Source organism: Pinus tabuliformis, chromosome 9 (assembly GCF_031772625.1).
Source record: "Pinus tabuliformis cultivar Carrire ecotype Pingquan chromosome 9, CPIR1, whole genome shotgun sequence".
Taxonomy (NCBI): domain Eukaryota; kingdom Viridiplantae; phylum Streptophyta; class Pinopsida; order Pinales; family Pinaceae; genus Pinus; species Pinus tabuliformis.
Genome location: NC_142307.1, coordinates 558,038,722 through 558,056,983, shown reverse-complemented (window position 1 = coordinate 558,056,983; position 18,262 = coordinate 558,038,722).

Sequence of the window (18,262 nt, the reverse complement as noted above, 5' to 3'; positions counted from 1 at the left end):
TAGAGTTCCCACCTTTGCATGAGAAACCATGAGTAAAGATTATAATGATTCGTGAGAATTCATGTTAATCTTGGATCTTTGAAGGAGGTGTTAGGTGTTTTGTGCCCAAGGATTAACCTGGAAGGCTCACACTATAATGTGCAAGGAGACAAAGTGAAAAACTTGATTCTGGAACAAAAGATACTTAAACATTTTGACATAACCCTCATTTTTTTTCATGCAGCTAGACTTGCAATTTTATGAGCAAGAAAAAAAATATTATTAAGTCTCGGTGCATTTGTTCGAATTCTGAGTCAGAGAAAGAATTTCAGACCAAATGCAAATTCCTCTGCCTAACCTTGATGGGAATATCTCTTCTCGAGGTACTGGTATTCAGTATATTTTACAGCGTCCCAGGCAACAAATTCTGCAAATGTCTAGACCTGTAGATTCATGTGTTGGCTGCAAAAAAGTTGTTCGGTTTATTAATGTGAACTAAGATAATTTTTATTGCAATTATGATGTAATACAGGAAAAAATGATCAAAAGCGGAAGAGCCTCGAGGATCAACCAACAGAGTAGGATGTTTCCACTTCTGGTGGTAAATTGTCTTCTATGCAAATTCCTCTGCCTAACCTTGATGGGAATATCTCTTCTCCAGGCACTGGTATTCAGTCTACTTTGCAGGCCAGGTAATTAAATAAATGCAGAGAAGGAGACGATGTGTTCTTACATTGCAAATCATTTCCTGGAAGTTTGGACATATATTAAATAAATGCCCGATAACTGCTTTTGGTCAGTTACAATGAGATGCATATCAAAGTTTCTTTGAGATAATGCATATCAAAGTTTCTTTGAGATATTTATAGTTTTATCTTTGAGTGTGGGTATGCTTGATTGCTGGCTGTCTAGGTGGTGAGTTGAATATCTGTAATTAGGGTTTTATTTCACCGAAATGGATTATTTTGATGATTGGGGATTATGTGTCATCTCCAGACATGTGGTTCTCCCTCCGGAAACTGCCAAATTGCTTCCCAAGAACCGACTTCTCAATGAAGTAAGCACCGCATTTTTGTTCTTAAATGTTATGTTTAATGCAAATGCATCTGTTTTGCTAACTTCCCAATGTGGTAATCAGCAGCTAACTTGTTTTCAAATGCCATTTTTAATGCAAATTTATCTGTTTTTCCAACTTCCCAATGTGGTAATCAGCACCTAATTTGTTTTCAAATGCCATTTTTAATGCAATAATCTGTTGGTTTGTTTTATTTTATATTTTTATTATTATAAACATATTAATAATTTTAACCAAATTGATATTATTTTTGGTCTAGAACAAATGGGGAGCCATTGGAGTTTAGCAGTCTCATGGATGGGTACACTATGCCGCCATTCATCGTCCTGAGCCACACATCATGGTATTCAAAAGACCTTTGAATTACCAGCAAAACCAGCAGCAACAGGTTGAGGCTCAATCTCAACTTATGGGTCTGAAAGCCCAGTGAGTTTATCAACACTATCAAATCGTGTTAGTGATGCTTGTCATGAATTAACATGTATTCTTGGTCGTAGAATAGGCCTCAAGCCAGGGGCAGACCCTGCATCCAATTTTGAGCTTTTCATTCTTTGTTGGACAAGCCTTTGTTTTTGGACCTGTTTGAAGGGAGTTGCATTGGAAGATCGACAAAATTAATTCAAACATAAACAATGAAAAACAAATAACTCAAAACTCTCTTAAAATTTTCCAGAGGTGCAAATATCTTGATATATAAACAATGCCTCAGAGGCTGGAAGAATCGAGTTTGACTTATATATATAATTTTTCAGAGAGAGAGCAAGAAATATAATTTTTCTCAGGTACATGTTTTGAATCTTTTCTATCTTAAAAAAAAGTAAAAACATTGCCAAAATAAATGGGTATGTTATGCACACTATAAAAATCATGAGACATAAATGTTTGCCCTGGATAAAGAAATGATATCACAATGCGTTTTTTAGAGATTAAAATGTTTGAAATTGCAGTAATGTTTGTTCACACTAATCGTCCGCAAAAGAAGAAAAAGGAAAAAGAAATTATCCATTCGAAAAAAGGTTATTCAAGAAAAAATGACTTCAAAATTGAGTAACCCCTCACTAAATATTTGGCAAGGAAAAATACATATTTCTTTGACTAAAATATGATAGTGCTCATCGTATGAATAAAAGTGGAGTTTAAACCATTTTAAAACAAATAGAGTTCCCACCTTTGCATGAGAAACCATGAGTAAAGATTATAATGATTCGTGAGAATTCATGTTAATCTTGGATCTTTGAAGGAGGTGTTAGGTGTTTTGTGCCCAAGGATTAACCTGGAAGGCTCACACTATAATGTGCAAGGAGACAAAGTGAAAAACTTGATTCTGGAACAAAAGATACTTAAACATTTTGACATAACCCTCATTTTTTTCATGCAGCTAGACTTGCAATTTTATGAGCAAGAAAAAAAATATTATTAAGTCTCGGTGCATTTGTTCAAATTGAGTCAGAGAAAGAATTTCAGACCAAATGCAAATTCCTCTGCCTAACCTTGATGGGAATATCTCTTCTCGAGGTACTGGTATTCAGTATATTTTACAGCGTCCCAGGCAACAAATTCTGCAAATATCTAGACCTGTAGATTCATGTGTTGGCTGCAGAAAAGTTGTTCGGTTTATTAATGTGAACTAAGATAATTTTTATTGCAATTATGATGTAATACAGGAACAAATGATCGAAAGCGAAAGAGCCTCGAGGATCAACCAACAGAGTAGGATGTTTCCACTTCTGGTGGTAAATTGTCTTCTATGCGAATTCCTCTGCCTAACCTTGATGGGAATATCTCTTCTCCAGGCACTGGTATTTAGTCTACTTTGCAGGCCAGGTAATTAAATAAATGCAGAGAAGGAGACGATGTGTTCTTACATTGCAAATCATTTCCTGGAAGTTTGGACATATATTAAATAAATGCCCGATAACTGCTTTTGGTCAGTTACAATGAGATGCATATCAAAGTTTCTTTGAGATAATGCATATCAAAGTTTCTTTGAGATATTTATAGTTTTATCTTTGAGTGTGGGTATGCTTGATTGCTGACTGTCTAGGTGGTGAGTTGAATATCTGTAATTAGGGTTTTATTTCACCGAAATGGATTATTTTGATGATTGGGGGTTATGTGTCATCTCCAGACATGTGGTTCTCTCTCCGGAAACTGCCAAATTGCTTCCCAAGAACCGACTTCTCAATGAAGTAAGCACCGCATTTTTGTTCTTAAATGTTATGTTTAATGCAAATGCATCTGTTTTTCCAACTTCCCAATGTGGTAATCAGCAGCTAATTTGTTTTCAAATGCCATTTTAAATGCAAATTTATATGTTTTGCCAACTTCCCAATGTGGTAATCAGCACCTAATTTGTTTTCAAATGCCATTTTTAATGCAATAATCTGTTGGTTTGTTTTATTTTATATTTTTACTATTATAAACATATTAATAATTTTAACCAAATTGATATTATTTTTGGTCCAGAACAAATGGTGAGCCATTGGAGTTTAGCAGTCTCGTGGATGGGTGCACTATGCTGCCATTCATCGTCCTGAGCCACACATCATGGTATTCAAAAGACCTTTGAATTACCAGCAAAACTAGCAGCAACAGGATGGGGCTCAATCTCAATTTATGGGTCTGAAAGCCCAGTGAGTTTATCAACACTATCAAACCGTGTTAGTGATGCTTGTCATCAATTAACATGTATTCTTAGTCATAGAATAGGCCTCAAGCCAGGAGCAGACCCTGCATCCAATTTTGAGCTTTTCATTCTTTGTTGGACAAGCCTTTGTTTTTAGACCTGCTTGAAGGGAGTTGCATTGGAAGATCGACCAAATTAATTCAAACACAAACAATGAAAAACAAATAACTCAAAACTCTCTTAAAATTTTCCAGAGGTGCAAATATCTTGATATATAAACAATGCCTCAGAGGCTGGAAGAATCGAGTTTGACTTATATATATAATTATGCAGAGACAGAGCAAGAAATATAATTTTTCTCAGGTACATGTTTTGAATCTTTTCTATCTTAAAAAAAAGTAAAAACATTGCCAAAATAAATGGGTATGTTATGCACACTATAAAAATCATGAGACATAAATGTTTGCCCTAGATAAAGAAATGATATCACAATGCGTTTTTCAGATATTAAAATGTTTGAAATTGCAGTAATGTTTGTTCACACTAATCGTCCGCAAAAGAAGAAAAAGGAAAAAGAAATTATTCATTCGAAAAAAGGTTATTGAAAGTATGAAAATGCATGATTGAATTTGCTATGCAGCTTCTGCTCCTTTTCACAGAGACAGGGACGACATACATCCTTGATAGAGGCCACGTATACTAATTGTTTACATAATATGGACCTCATTGTAATGACATGGAGGAGCGTATTTCCCAAGGCACGTATGGCAAAGAAGACCAATCCTTGCACACCGATGGCACCACATAATTTTTTTCCCAGGACAACGCAGTCTCAAAGGCTCCCATGGATGAGAGTTAGGTTAGATATTCACGATTTTAGGATTTTACTAATAAAAATCATGTAACAAACCCTTATTAATCTTAATTAAAATTTTAATGATATACTAATTGTTTACGTAATATGGACCTCATTGTAATGACATGGAGGAGTGTATTTCCCAAGGCACGTATGGCAAAGAAGACCAATCCTTGCACACTGATGGCACCACATAATTTTTTTCCCCGGACAACGCAGTCTCAAAGGCTCCCATGGATGAGAGTTAGGTTAGATATTCACGATTTTAGGATTTTACTAATAAAAATCATGTAACAAACCCTTATTAATCTTAATTAAAATTTTAATGAATGAAAAACTGACTTCAAAATTAAGTAACCCCTCACTAAATATTTGGCAAGGAAAAATACATATTTCTTTGACTAAAATATGATAGTGCTCATCGTATGAATAAAAGTGGAGTTTAAACCATTTTAAAACAAATAGAGTTCCCACCTTTGCATGAGAAACCATGAGTAAAGATTATAATGATTCGTGAGAATGCATGTTAATCTTGGATTTTTGAAGGAGGTGTTAGGTGTTCTGTGCCCAAGGATTAACCTAGAAGGCTCACACTATAATGTGCAAGGAGACAAAGTGAAAAACTTGATTCTGGAACAAAAGATACTTAAACATTTTGACATAACCCTTATTTTTTTCATGCAACCAGACTTGCAATTTTATGAGCAAGAAAAAATATATTATTAAGTCTCGGTGCGTTTGTTCGAATTCTGAGTCAGAGAAAGAATTTCAGACCAAAATGCAAATTCCTCTGCCTAACCTTGATGGGAATATCTCTTCTCCAGGTACTGGTATTCAGTATATTTTACAACGTCCCATGCAACAAATTCTGCAAATGTCTAGACCTGTAGATTCATGTGTTGGCTGCAGAAAAATTGTTTGGTTTATTAATGTGGACTAAGATACTTTTTATTGCAATTATGATGTAATACTGGAACAAATGATCGAAAGTGGAAAAGCCCCGAGGATCAACGAACAGAGCAGGATGTTTCCACTTCTGGTGCTAAATTGTCTTCTATGCAAATTCCTCTGCCTAACCTTGATGGGAATATCTCTTCTCCAGGTACTGGTATTCAGTCTTCTTTGCAGGCCAGGTAATTAAATAAATGCAGAGAAGGAGACGATGTGTCCACGTTGTTCTTACATTGCAAATCATTTCCTAGAAGTTTGGACATATATTAAATAAATGCCCGATAATTGCTTTTGGTTAGTTACAATCAGATGCATATCAAAGTTTCTCTTAGATAATGCATATCAAAGTTTTTTTGAGATATTTATAGTTTTATCTTTGAGTGTGGGTATGCTTGATCGCTGGCTGTCTAGGTAGTGAGTTGAATATCTGTAATTAGGGTTTTATTTCACCCAAAAGGATTATTTTGATGATTGGGCATTATGTGTCATCTCCACACATGTGGTTCTCCCTCCGGAAACTACCAAATTGCTTCCCAAGAACCGACTTCTCAGTGAAGTAAGCACCACATTTTTGTTCTCAAATGCTATTTTTAATGCAAATGTAGCTGTTTTGCCAACTTCCCAATGTGGTAATCAGAAGATAATTTGTTTTCAAATGCCATTTTTAATGCAAATGCATCTGTTTTGCCAACTTTCCAATGTGGTAATCAAGTTACACCTAATTTGTTTTCAAATGCCATTTTCAATGCGATAATCTGTTTCTTTGTTTTATTTTTATTTTTATTATTATAAACATATTAATAATTTTAACCAAATTGATATTCTTTTTGGTCCAGAACGAATGGCGAGCCATTGGAGTTTAGCAGTCTCATGGATGGGTGCACTATGCCATTCATCGTCCTGAGCCAGAAATCATGTTATTCAGAAGACCTTTGAATTACCAGCAAAACCAGGAGCAACAGGCTGGAGCTCAATCTCAACCTATGGGTCTGAAATCCCAGTGAGTTTATCAACACTATCAAACCGTGTTAGTGATGCCTGTCATGAATTAACATGTATTCTTAATCGTAGAATAGGCCTCAAGCCAGGGGCAGACCCTGCCTCCAATTTTGAGCTTTTCATTCTTTGTTGGACAAGCCTTTGTTTTTAGACTTGCTTGAAGGGAGTTGCATTGGAAGATCGACAAAATTAATTCAAACATAAACAATGAAAAACAAATAACTCAAAACTCTCTTAAAATTTTCCGGAGGTGCAAATATCTGGATATATAAACAATGCCTCAGAGGCTGGAAGAATCGAGTTTGACATATATATATAATTTTGCAGAGACAGAGCAAGAAATAGAATTTTGCTCAGGTACATGTTTTGAATCTTTTCTATCTAAAAAAAGTAAAAACATTGCCAAAATAAATGGGTATGTTATGCACACTATAAAAATCATGAGACATAAATGTTTGCCCTGGATAAAGAAATGATATCACAATGTGTTTTTCAGAGATTAAAATTTTTGAAATTGCAGTAATGTTTGTTCACACTAATCGTCCGCAAAAGAAGAAAAAGGAAAAAGAAATTATCCATTCGAAAAAAGGTTATTCAAGAAAAACTGACTTCAAAATTAAGTAACCCCTCACTAAATATTTGGCAAGGAAAAATACATATTTCTTTGACTAAAATATGATAGTGCTCATCGTATGAATAAAAGTGGAGTTTAAACCATTTTAAAACAAATAGAGTTCCCACCTTTGCATGAGAAACCATGAGTAAAGATTATAATGATTCGTGAGAATTCATGTTAATCTTGGATCTTTGAAGGAGGTGTTAGGTGTTTTGTGCCCAAGGATTAACCTGGAAGGCTCACACTATAATGTGCAAGGAGACAAAATGAAAAACTTGATTCTGGAACAAAAGATACTTAAACATTTTGACATAACCCTCTTTTTTTTTCATGCAGCCAGACTTGCAATTTTATGAGCAAGAAAAAAAATATTATTAAGTCTCGGTGCATTTGTTCGAATTCTGAGTCAGAGAACGAATTTCAGACCAAATGCAAATTCCTCTACCTAACCTTGATGAGAATATCTCTTCTCGAGGTACTGGTATTCAGTATATTTTACAGCGTCCCAGGCAACAAATTCTGCAAATATCTAGACCTGTAGATTCATGTGTTGGCTACAGAAAAGTTGTTTGGTTTATTAATGTGAACTAAGATAATTTTTATTGCAATTATGATGTAATACAGGAACAAATGATCGAAAGCAGAAGAGCCTCGAGGATCAACCAACAGAGTAGGATGTTTCCACTTCTGGTGGTAAATTGTCTTCTATGCAAATTCCTCTGCCTAACCTTGATGGGAATATCTCTTCTCCAGGCACTAGTATTCAGTCTGCTTTGCAGGCCAGGTAATTAAATAAATGCAGAGAAGGAGACGATGTGTTCTTACATTGCAAATCATTTCCTGGAAGTTTGGACATATATTAAATAAATGCCCGATAACTGCTTTTGGTCAGTTACAATGAGATGCATATCAAAGTTTCTTTGAGATAATGCATATCAAAGTTTCTTTGAGATATTTATAGTTTTATCTTTGAGTGTGGGTATGCTTGATTGCTGGTTGTCTAGGTGGTGAGTTGAATATCTGTAATTAGGGTTTTATTTCACCGAAATGGATTATTTTGATGATTGGGGATTATGTGTCATCTCCAGACCTGTGGTTCTCTCTCCGGAAACTGCCAAATTGCTTCCCAAGAACCGACTTCTCAATGAAGTAAGCACCACATTTTTGTTCTTAAATGTTATGTTTAATGCAAATGCATCTGTATTGCAAACTTCCCAATGTGGTAATCAGCGGCTAATTTGTTTTCAAATGCCATTTTTAATGCAAATTTATCTGTTTTGCCAACTTCCCAATGTGGTAATCAGCACCTAATTTGTTTTCAAATGCCATTTTTAATGCAATAATCTGTTGGTTTGTTTTATTTTATATTTTTATTATTATAAACATATTAATAATTTTAACCAAATTGATATTATTTTTGGTCCAGAACAAATGGTGAGCCATTGGAGTTTAGCAGTCTCGTGGATGGGTGCACTATGCCACCATTCATCGTCCTGAGCCACACATCATGGTATTCAAAAGACCTTTGAATTACCAGCAAAACCAGCAGAAACAGGCTGGGGCTCAATCTCAACTTATGGGTCTGAAAGCCCAGTGAGTTTATCAACACTATCAAACCGTGTTGTGATGCTTGTCATCAATTAACATGTATTCTTAGTCGTAGAATAGGCCTCAAGCCAGGAGCAGACCCTGCATCCAATTTTGAGCTTTTCATTCTTTGTTGGACAAGCCTTTGTTTTTAGACCTGCTTGAAGGGAGTTGCATTGGAAGATCGACCAAATTAATTCAAACACAAACAATGAAAAACAAATAACTCAAAACTCTCTTAAAATTTTCCAAAGGTGCAAATATCTTGATATATAAACAATGCCTCAGAGGCTGGAAGAATCGAGTTTGACTTATATATATAATTTTGCAGAGACAGAGCAAGAAATATAATTTTGCTCAGGTACATGTTTTGAATCTTTTCTATCTTAAAAAAAATAAAAACATTGCCAAAATTAATGGGTATGTTATGCACACTATAAAAATCATGAGACATAAATGTTTGCCCTGGATAAAGAAATGATATCACAATGCGTTTTTCAGAGATTAAAATGTTTGAAATTGCAGTAATGTTTGTTCACACTAATCGTCTGCAAAAGAAGAAAAAGGAAAAAGAAATTATTCATTCGAAAAAAGGATACTGAAAGTATGAAAATGCATGATTGAATTTGCTAAGCAGCTTCTGCTCCTTTTCACAGAGACAGGGAGCACATACATCCTTGACAGAGGCCACGTATACTAATTGTTTACGTAATATGGACCTCATTGTAATGACATGGAGGAGCGTATTTCCCAAGGCATGTATGGCAAAGAAGACCAATCCTTGCACACTGATGGCACCACATAATTTTTTTCCCAGGACAACGCAGTCTCAAAGGCTCCCATGGATGAGAGTTAGGTTAGATATTCACGATTTTAGGATTTTACTAATAAAAATCATGTAACAAACCCTTATTAATCTTAATTAAAATTTTAATGATATACTAATTGTTTACGTAATATGGACCCCATTGTAATGACATGGAGGAGTGTATTTCCCAAGGCACGTATGGCAAAGAAGACCAATCCTTGCACACCGATGGCACCACATAATTTTTTTCCCAGGACAACGCAGTCTCAAAGGCTCCCATGGATGAGAGTTAGGTTAGATATTCACGATTTTAGGATTTTACTAATAAAAATCATGTAACAAACCCTTATTAATCTTATTTAAAATTTTAATGAATGAAAAACTGACTTCAAAATTAAGTAACCCCTCACTAAATATTTGGCAAGGAAAAATACATATTTCTTTGACTAAAATATGATAGTGCTCATCGTATGAATAAAAGTGGAGTTTAAACCATTTTAAAACAATTTGGCAAGGAAAAATACATATTTCTTTGACTAAAATATGATAGTGCTCATCGTATGAATAAAAGTGGAGTTTAAACCATTTTAAAACAAATAGAGTTCCCACCTTTGCATGAGAAACCATGAGTAAAGATTATAATGATTTGTGAGAATGCGTGTTAATCTTGGATCTTTGAAGGAGGTGTTAGGTGTTCTGTGCCCAAGGATTAACCTGGAAGGCTCAACTATAATGTGCAAGGAGACAAAGTGAAAAACTTGATTCTGGAACAAAAGATACTTAAACATTTTGACATAACCCTTATTTTTTTTCATGCAACCAGAATTGCAATTTTATGAGCAAGAAAAAATATATTATTAAGTCTCGGTGCATTTGTTCGAATTCTGAGTCAGAGAAAGAATTTCAGACCAAAATGCAAATTCCTCTGCCTAACCTTGATGGGAATATCTCTTCTCCAGGTACTAGTATTCAGTATATTTTACAACGTCCCATGCAACAAATTCTGCAAATGTCTAGACCTGTAGATTCATGTGTTGGCTGCAGAAAAATTGTTTGGTTTATTAATGTGGACTAAGATCCTTTTTATTGCAATTATGATGTAATACAGGAACAAATGATTGAAAGCGGAAAAGCCCCGAGGATCAACGAACAGAGCAGGATGTTTCCACTTCTGGTGCTAAATTGTCTTCTATGCAAATTCCTCTGCCTAACCTTGATGGGAATATCTCTTCTCCAGGTACTAGTATTCAGTCTTCTTTGCAGGCGAGGTAATTAAATAAATGCAGAGAAGGAGACGATGTGTCCATGTTGTTCTTACATTGCAAATCATTTCCTGGAAGTTTGGACATATATTAAATAAATGCCCGATAACTGCTTTTGGTCAGTGACAATCAGATGCATATCAAAGTTTCTTTGAGATAATGCATATCAAAGTTTTTTTGAGATATTTATAGTTTTATCTTTGAGTGTGGGTATGCTTGATCGCTGGCTGTCTAGGTGGTGAGTTGAATATCTGTAATTAGGGTTTTATTTCACCCAAATGGATTATTTTGATGATTGGGAGTTATGTGTCATCTCCACACATGTGGTTCTCCCTCCAGAAATTGCCAAATTGCTTCCCAAGAACCGACTTCTCAATGAAGTAAGCACTGCATTTTTGTTCTCAAATTCTATTTTTAATGCAAATGCAGCTGTTTTGCTAACTTCCCAATGTGGTAATCAGAAGCTAATTTTTTTTCAAATGCCATTTTTAATGAAAATGCATCTGTTTTGCCAACTTTCCAATGTGGTAATCAGCACTTAATTTGTTTTCAAATGCCATTTTCAATGCGATAATCTGTTTGTTTGTTTTATTTTTATTTTTATTATTATAAACATATTAATAATTTTAACCAAATTGATATTCTTTTTGGTCCAGAACGAATGGCGAGCCATTGGAGTTTAGCAGTCTCGTGGATGGGTGCATTATGCCATTCATCGTCCTGAGCTAGACATCATGTTATTCAAAAGACCTTTGAATTACCAGCAAAACCAGGAGCAACAGGCTGGGGCTCAATCTCAACCTATGGGTCTGAAAGCCCAGTGAGTTTATCAACACTATCAAACCGTGTTAGTGATTCTTGTCATGAATTAACATGTATTCTTAATCGTAGAATAGGCCTCAAGCCAGAGGCAGACCCTGCCTCCAATTTTGAGCTTTTCATTCTTTGTTGGACAAGCCTTTGTTTTTAGACTTGCTTGAAGGGAGTTGCATTGGAAGATCGACAAAATTAATTCAAACATAAACAATGAAAAACAAATAACTCAAAACTCTCTTAAAATTTTCCGGAGGTGCAAATATCTGGATATATAAACAATGCCTCAAAGGCTGGAAGAATCGAGTTTGACATATATATATAATTTTGCAGAGACAGAGCAAGAAATAGAATTTTGCTCAGGTACATGTTTTGAATCTTTTCTATCTAAAAAAAAGTAAAAACATTGCCAAAATAAATGGGTATGTTATGCACACTATAAAAATCATGAGACATAAATGTTTGCCCTGGATACAGAAATGATATCTCAATGCATTTTTTAGAGATTAAAATGTTTGAAATTGCATTAATGTTTGTTCACACTAATTGTCCGCAAACGAAGAAAAAGGAAAAGAAAATATTCATACGAAAAAAGGTTACTGAAATTATGAAAATGCATGATTGAATTTGCTAAGCAGCTTCTACTCCTTTTAACAGAGACAGGGAGCACATACATCCTTGACAGAGGCCACGTATACTAATTGTTTATGTAATATGGACCTCATTGTAATGACACGGAGGAGCGTATTGCCCAAGGCAAGTATGGCAAAGAAGACCAATCCTTGCACTTCGATGGCGTCACATGGTTTTTTTCCCAGGACAACGCAGTCTCAAAGGCTCCCATGGATGAGGGTTAGGTTAGATATTCACGATTTTAGGGTTTTACTAATAAAAATCATGTAACAAACCCTTATTAATCTTAATTAAAATTTCAATGAATGAAAAACTGACTTCAAAATTAAGTAACCCCTCACTAAATATTTGGCAAGGAAAAATACATATTTCTTTGACTAAAATATGATAGTGCTCCTCGTATGAGCAAAAGTGGAGTTTAAACCATTTTAAAACAAATAGAGTTCCCACCTTTGCATGAGAAACCATGAGTAAAGATTATAATGATTCGTGAGAATGCATGTTAATCTTGGATCTTTGAAGGTGGTGTTCGGTGTTCTGTGCCCAAGGATTAACCTGGAAGGCTCACACTATAATTTGCAAGGAGACAGTGAAAAACTTGATTCTGGAACAAAAGATACTTAAACATTTTGACATAACACTCATTTTTAATGCGATAATCTGTTTGTTTGTTTTATTTTATATTTTTATTATTATAAACATATTAATAATTTTAACCAAATTGATATTCTTTTTGGTCCAGAACGAATGGCAAGCCATTGGAGTTCAGCAGTCTCGTGGATGGGTGCACTATGCCATTCATCGTCCTGAGCATCATGTTATTAAGAAGACCTTTGAATTACCAGCAAAACCAGCAGCAACAGGCTAGGGCTCAATCTCAACTTATGGGTCTGATAGAAACCGTCTTAGTCGTAGAATAGGCCTTAAGCCAGTGGCAGACCCTGCATCCAATTTTGAGCTTTTCATTCTATGTTGGACATGCCTTTGTTTTTAGACCTGCTTGAAGGGAGTTGCATTGGAAGATCGACAAAATTAATTCAAACACAAACAATGAATAACAAATAACTCAAAACTCTCTTAAAATTTTCCAGAGGTGCAAATATCTGGATACATAAAGAATGCCTTAGAGGCTGGAAGAATCGAGTTTGACTTATATATATATATAATTTTTCAGAGACAGCAAGAAATAGAATTTTGCTCAAGTACATGTTTTGAATCTTTTTTATCTTAAAAAAATTAAAAACATTGCCAAAATAAATGGGTATGTTATGCACACTATAAAAATCATGAGACATAAATGTTTGCCCTGGATAAAGAAATGATATCTCAATGCGTTTTTTAGATATTAAAATGTTTGAAATTGCAGTAATGTTTGTTCACAATAATTGTCCGCAAACGAAGAAAAAAGAAAAAAAAATTATTCATTCGAAAAAAGGTTACTGAAAGTATGAAAATGCATGATTGAATTTGCTAAGCAGCTTCTGGTCCTTTTCACAAAGACAGGGAGCACATACATCCTTGACAGAGGCCACATATACTAATTGTTTATGTAATATGGACCTCATTGTAATGACATGGAGGAGCATATTTCCCAAGGCACATATGGCAAAGAAGACCAATCCTTGCACATCGATGGCGTCACATAGTTTTTTTCCTAGGACAATGCAATCTCAAAGGCTCCCATGGATGAGGGTTAGGTTAGATATTCACGATTTTAGGGTTTTACTAATAAAAAGTGGAGTTTAAACCATTTTAAAAAAAATAGAGTTCCCACCTTTGCATGAGAAACCATGAGTAAAGATTATAATGATTCGTGAGAATGCATGTTAATCTTGGATCTTTGAAGGAGGTGTTAGGTGTTCTGTGCCCAAGGATTAACCTGGAAGGCTCACACTATAATGTGCAAGGATACAATGTGAAAAACTTGGTTTTGGAACAAAAGATACTTAAACATTTTGACATAACCCTCATTTTTTTTTCATGCAGCCAGACTTGCAATTTTATGAGCAAGAAAAAATATATTATTAAGTCTCGCTGCATTTGTTCGAATTCTGAGTCAGAGAAAGAATTTCAGACCAAATGCAAATTCCTCTGCCTAACCTTGATGGGAATATCTCTTCTCCAGGTACTGATATTCAGTGTATTTTACAGCGTCCCATGCAACAAATTCTGCAAATGTCTAGACCTGTAGATTCATGTTTTGGTTGCAGAAAAGTTGTTCGGTTTATTAATGTGGACTAAGATCTTTTTTATTACAATTATGATGTAATACAGGAACAAATGATCGAAAGCGGAAGAGCCCCGAGGATCAACCAACAGAGCAGGATGTTTCCACTTCTGATGGTAAATTGTCTTCTATGCAAATTCCTTTGCCTAACCTTGATGGGAATATCTCATCTCCAGGTATTGGTATTTTGTCTACTTTGCCGGCCAGGTAATTAAATAAATGCAGAGAAGGAGATGATGTGTCCATGTTGTTCTTACATTGCAAATCATTTCCTGGAAGTTTGGGCATATATTAAATAAATGCCCGATAACTGCTTTTGGTCAGTTACAATCAGATGCATATCAAAGTTTCTTTGAGATAATGCATATCAAAGTTTCTTTGAGATATTTATAGTTTTATCTTTGAGTGTGGGTATGCTTGATTGCTGGCTGTCTAGGTGGTGAGTTGAATATCTGTAATTAGGTTTTTATTTCACCCAAATGGATTATTTTGATGATTGAGCATTATGTGTCATCTCCAGACGTGTGGTTCTCCCTTTGGAAACTGCCAAATTGCTTCCCAAGAACCGACTTCTCAATGAAGTAAGCACCGCATTTTTGTTCTCAAATGCTATTTTTAATGCAAATGCATCTGTTTTGCCAACTTCCCAATGTGGTAATCAGCAGCTAATTTGTTTTCAAATGCCATTTTTAATGCAAATGCATCTGTTTTGCCAACTTCCCAATGTGGTAATCAGCACCTAATTTGCTTTCAAATGCCATTTTTAATGCGATAATATGTTTTTTTGTTTTGTTTTTTATTTTTATTATTGGAAACATATTAATAATTTTAACCAAATTAATATTCTTTTTGGTCCACAATGAATGGTGAGCCATTGGAGTTCAGCAGTCTCGTGGATGGGTGCACTATGCCATTCATCGTGTTGAGCCACACATCATGTTATTCAGAAGACCTTTGAATTACCAGCAAAACCAGGAGCAACAGGCTGGGGCTCAATCTCAACTTATGGGTCTGAAAGCCCAGTGAGTTTATCAACACTATCAAACAGTGTTAGTGATGCCGGTCATGAATTAACATGTATTCTTAGTCGTAGAATAGGCCTTAAGCTAGGGGCAGACCCTACATCCAATTTTGAGCTTTTCATTATTTGTTGGACAAGCCTTTGTTTTTAGACCTGCTTGAAGGGAGTTACATTGGAAAATCGACAAAATTAATTGAAACACAAACAATGAAAAACAAATAACTCAAAACTCGCTTAAAATTTTCCAGAGGTGCAAATCTCCGGATATATAAAGAATGCCTCAGAGGCTGGAAGAATTGAGTTTGACTGATATATATAATTTTGCAGAGATAGAGCAAGAAATAGAATTTTGCTCAGGTACATGTTTTGAATCTTTTCTATCTTAAAAAAGGTAAAAACATTACCAAAATAAATGGGTATGTTATGCACACTTCAAAAATCATGAGACATAAATGTTTGCCCTGGATAAATAAATGATATCTCAATGCGTTTTTTAGAGATTAAAATGTTTGAAATTGCAGTAATGTTTGTTCACACTAATTGTCCGCAAACGAAGAAAAAGGAAAAAAAAATTATTCATTCGAAAAAAGGTGACTGAAAGTATGAAAATGCATGATTGAATTTGCTAAGCAGCTTCTGCTCCTTTTCACAGAGACAGGGAGCACATACATCCTTGATAGAGGACACGTATACTAATTTTTTATGTAATATGGACCTCATTGTAATGACATGGAGGAGCGTATTGCCCAAGGCACGTATGGCAAAGAAGACCAATCCTTGCACACCGATGGCGTCACATACGTGGTGAGTTGAATATCTGTAATTAGGGTTTTATTTCACCCAAATGGATTATTTTGATGATTTGGCATTATGTATCATCCCCAGACATGTGGTTCTCCCTCCGGAAACTGCCAAATTGCTTTCCAAGAACCGACTTCTCAATGAGGTAAGCACCGCTTTTTTGTTCTCAAATGCTATTTTTAATGCAAAAGCATCTGTTTTGCCAACTTCCCAATGTGGTGATCAGCACCTAATTTGTTTTCAAATGCCATTTTTAATGCGATAATCTGTTTGTTTGTTTTATATTTTATTTTTATTATTATAAACATATAATAATTTTAACCAAATTGATATTCTTTTTGGTCCAGAACGAATGGCGAGTCATTGGAGTTCAGCAGTCTCGTGGGTGGGTGCACTATGCCATTCATCGTCCTGAGCCACACATCATGTTATTCGAAGACCTTTGAATTACCAGCAAAACCAGCAGCAACAGGCTGGGGTGCAATCTCAACCTATGGGTCTGAAAGCCCAATGAGTTTTATTGTGGGCAAGGCGGGGGCTCAATCTCAACCTATGGGTCTGAAAGCCCAGTGAGTTTTATTGTGCGCAAAGTGGACTGGCCTACCCTGATGTGCCCAATTTTGAATGATTGATTGGATTTTATTATATAAATAATTGAGAGAAATGAAGAATAATAATTTGTATAATTTTGATTAAGGATTTATTTTATTTTAGGCAATTTATTGACTAGGTTTAGTTTGAATGATGATTTGTATAATTTTGATTTAAGGATTTATTTTTTTTGGGCAATTTATTGACTAGGTTTAGTTTGAATGATTGAATTATTATAATATTTATTATTTTGAACCAAAATACAATTCTTTCAATTTAACATTTGTATCGGCCTCTCTTTGCACCTTTTGGGCCAATTGCTAGTTATATTAGGTTACTTGAAAAATCGGTCTCCTACAATGTATTTTAGGTATTAGAAGAGGGAAACGGTTATTTCCCCATTGATTGAGGAATCATTTAGGCAATTTCAATCTTGTAGAAAATATTTGTGTTGGTTCAGCTTGGGCCCGAAACATTTTGGTTGACGTCTAATTAATGAATGCATTAGGTTGACCATAACAAAATATCCATTTTCAGAATACACATTATCATCCACCCTTGCGATCAACAATGTCCATTCACATGTCGCTATTCTTCCCCACTCTATGCCTTACGGCGTTTCCTTTGCAACATAAGGTGCAAATGCTAGTTTACGCCTTTGTCCAAAATCCTTAATTCAAAGCAAAAAACATGATGAAGATCAAGAACCTCTGCTTCCTCTAGGTTTTGAGGTGAAATGGTTGATTTTCGATCATTTATAATCATGTATGTGGATTTCCCAAATTTAAACATAATTTCTAACAGATTCTCTACTTCTCTTTGAGAACCATTACAAAATATAAGAATATAGTTAGCAAAAATTAAATGAGTAATGGCTAAGGCTTGGGTTATCCCCGTACCTTGGAAATCACCTCTTCCTTTTTCATTACTTAGAATTCAACTCAAACCTTATGCCACCAGTAAGAAAATAAGCGGAGAGAGTCGTAACCTCTGCCTCAAACCCAGTTGAGCATGAAAAAAGTTGAAGCTGAACCATTGATGAGCACCGCAAAAGAAACAGATTAGAGACAACTCATAACCCACGAAATGAAGTCTGTAGAGAAACCCACATGAATTATTAACAATATGATGTAGAGTTATATGACCTTTTGATATGCTTCTGAAAGGTCAATTTTAAGGACAACCCCTTTCAACTTTTCATTTTTGATGTTGTGCATACCTTCCTGGGCAACACCAACTACTTCATGAATCATCCCTTCAAAAGATAAAAAATGTTCGTTAGATATAACCCTTGAGAGGATGGGATTGATCCTTCTTGAAATTACCTTGGCTATCACTTTATAAATGCAATTAAATAATGATATCAGTCGAAAGTCTTCAAAATATTGAGGGTTTTTCACCTTAGCAATGAGAGCAA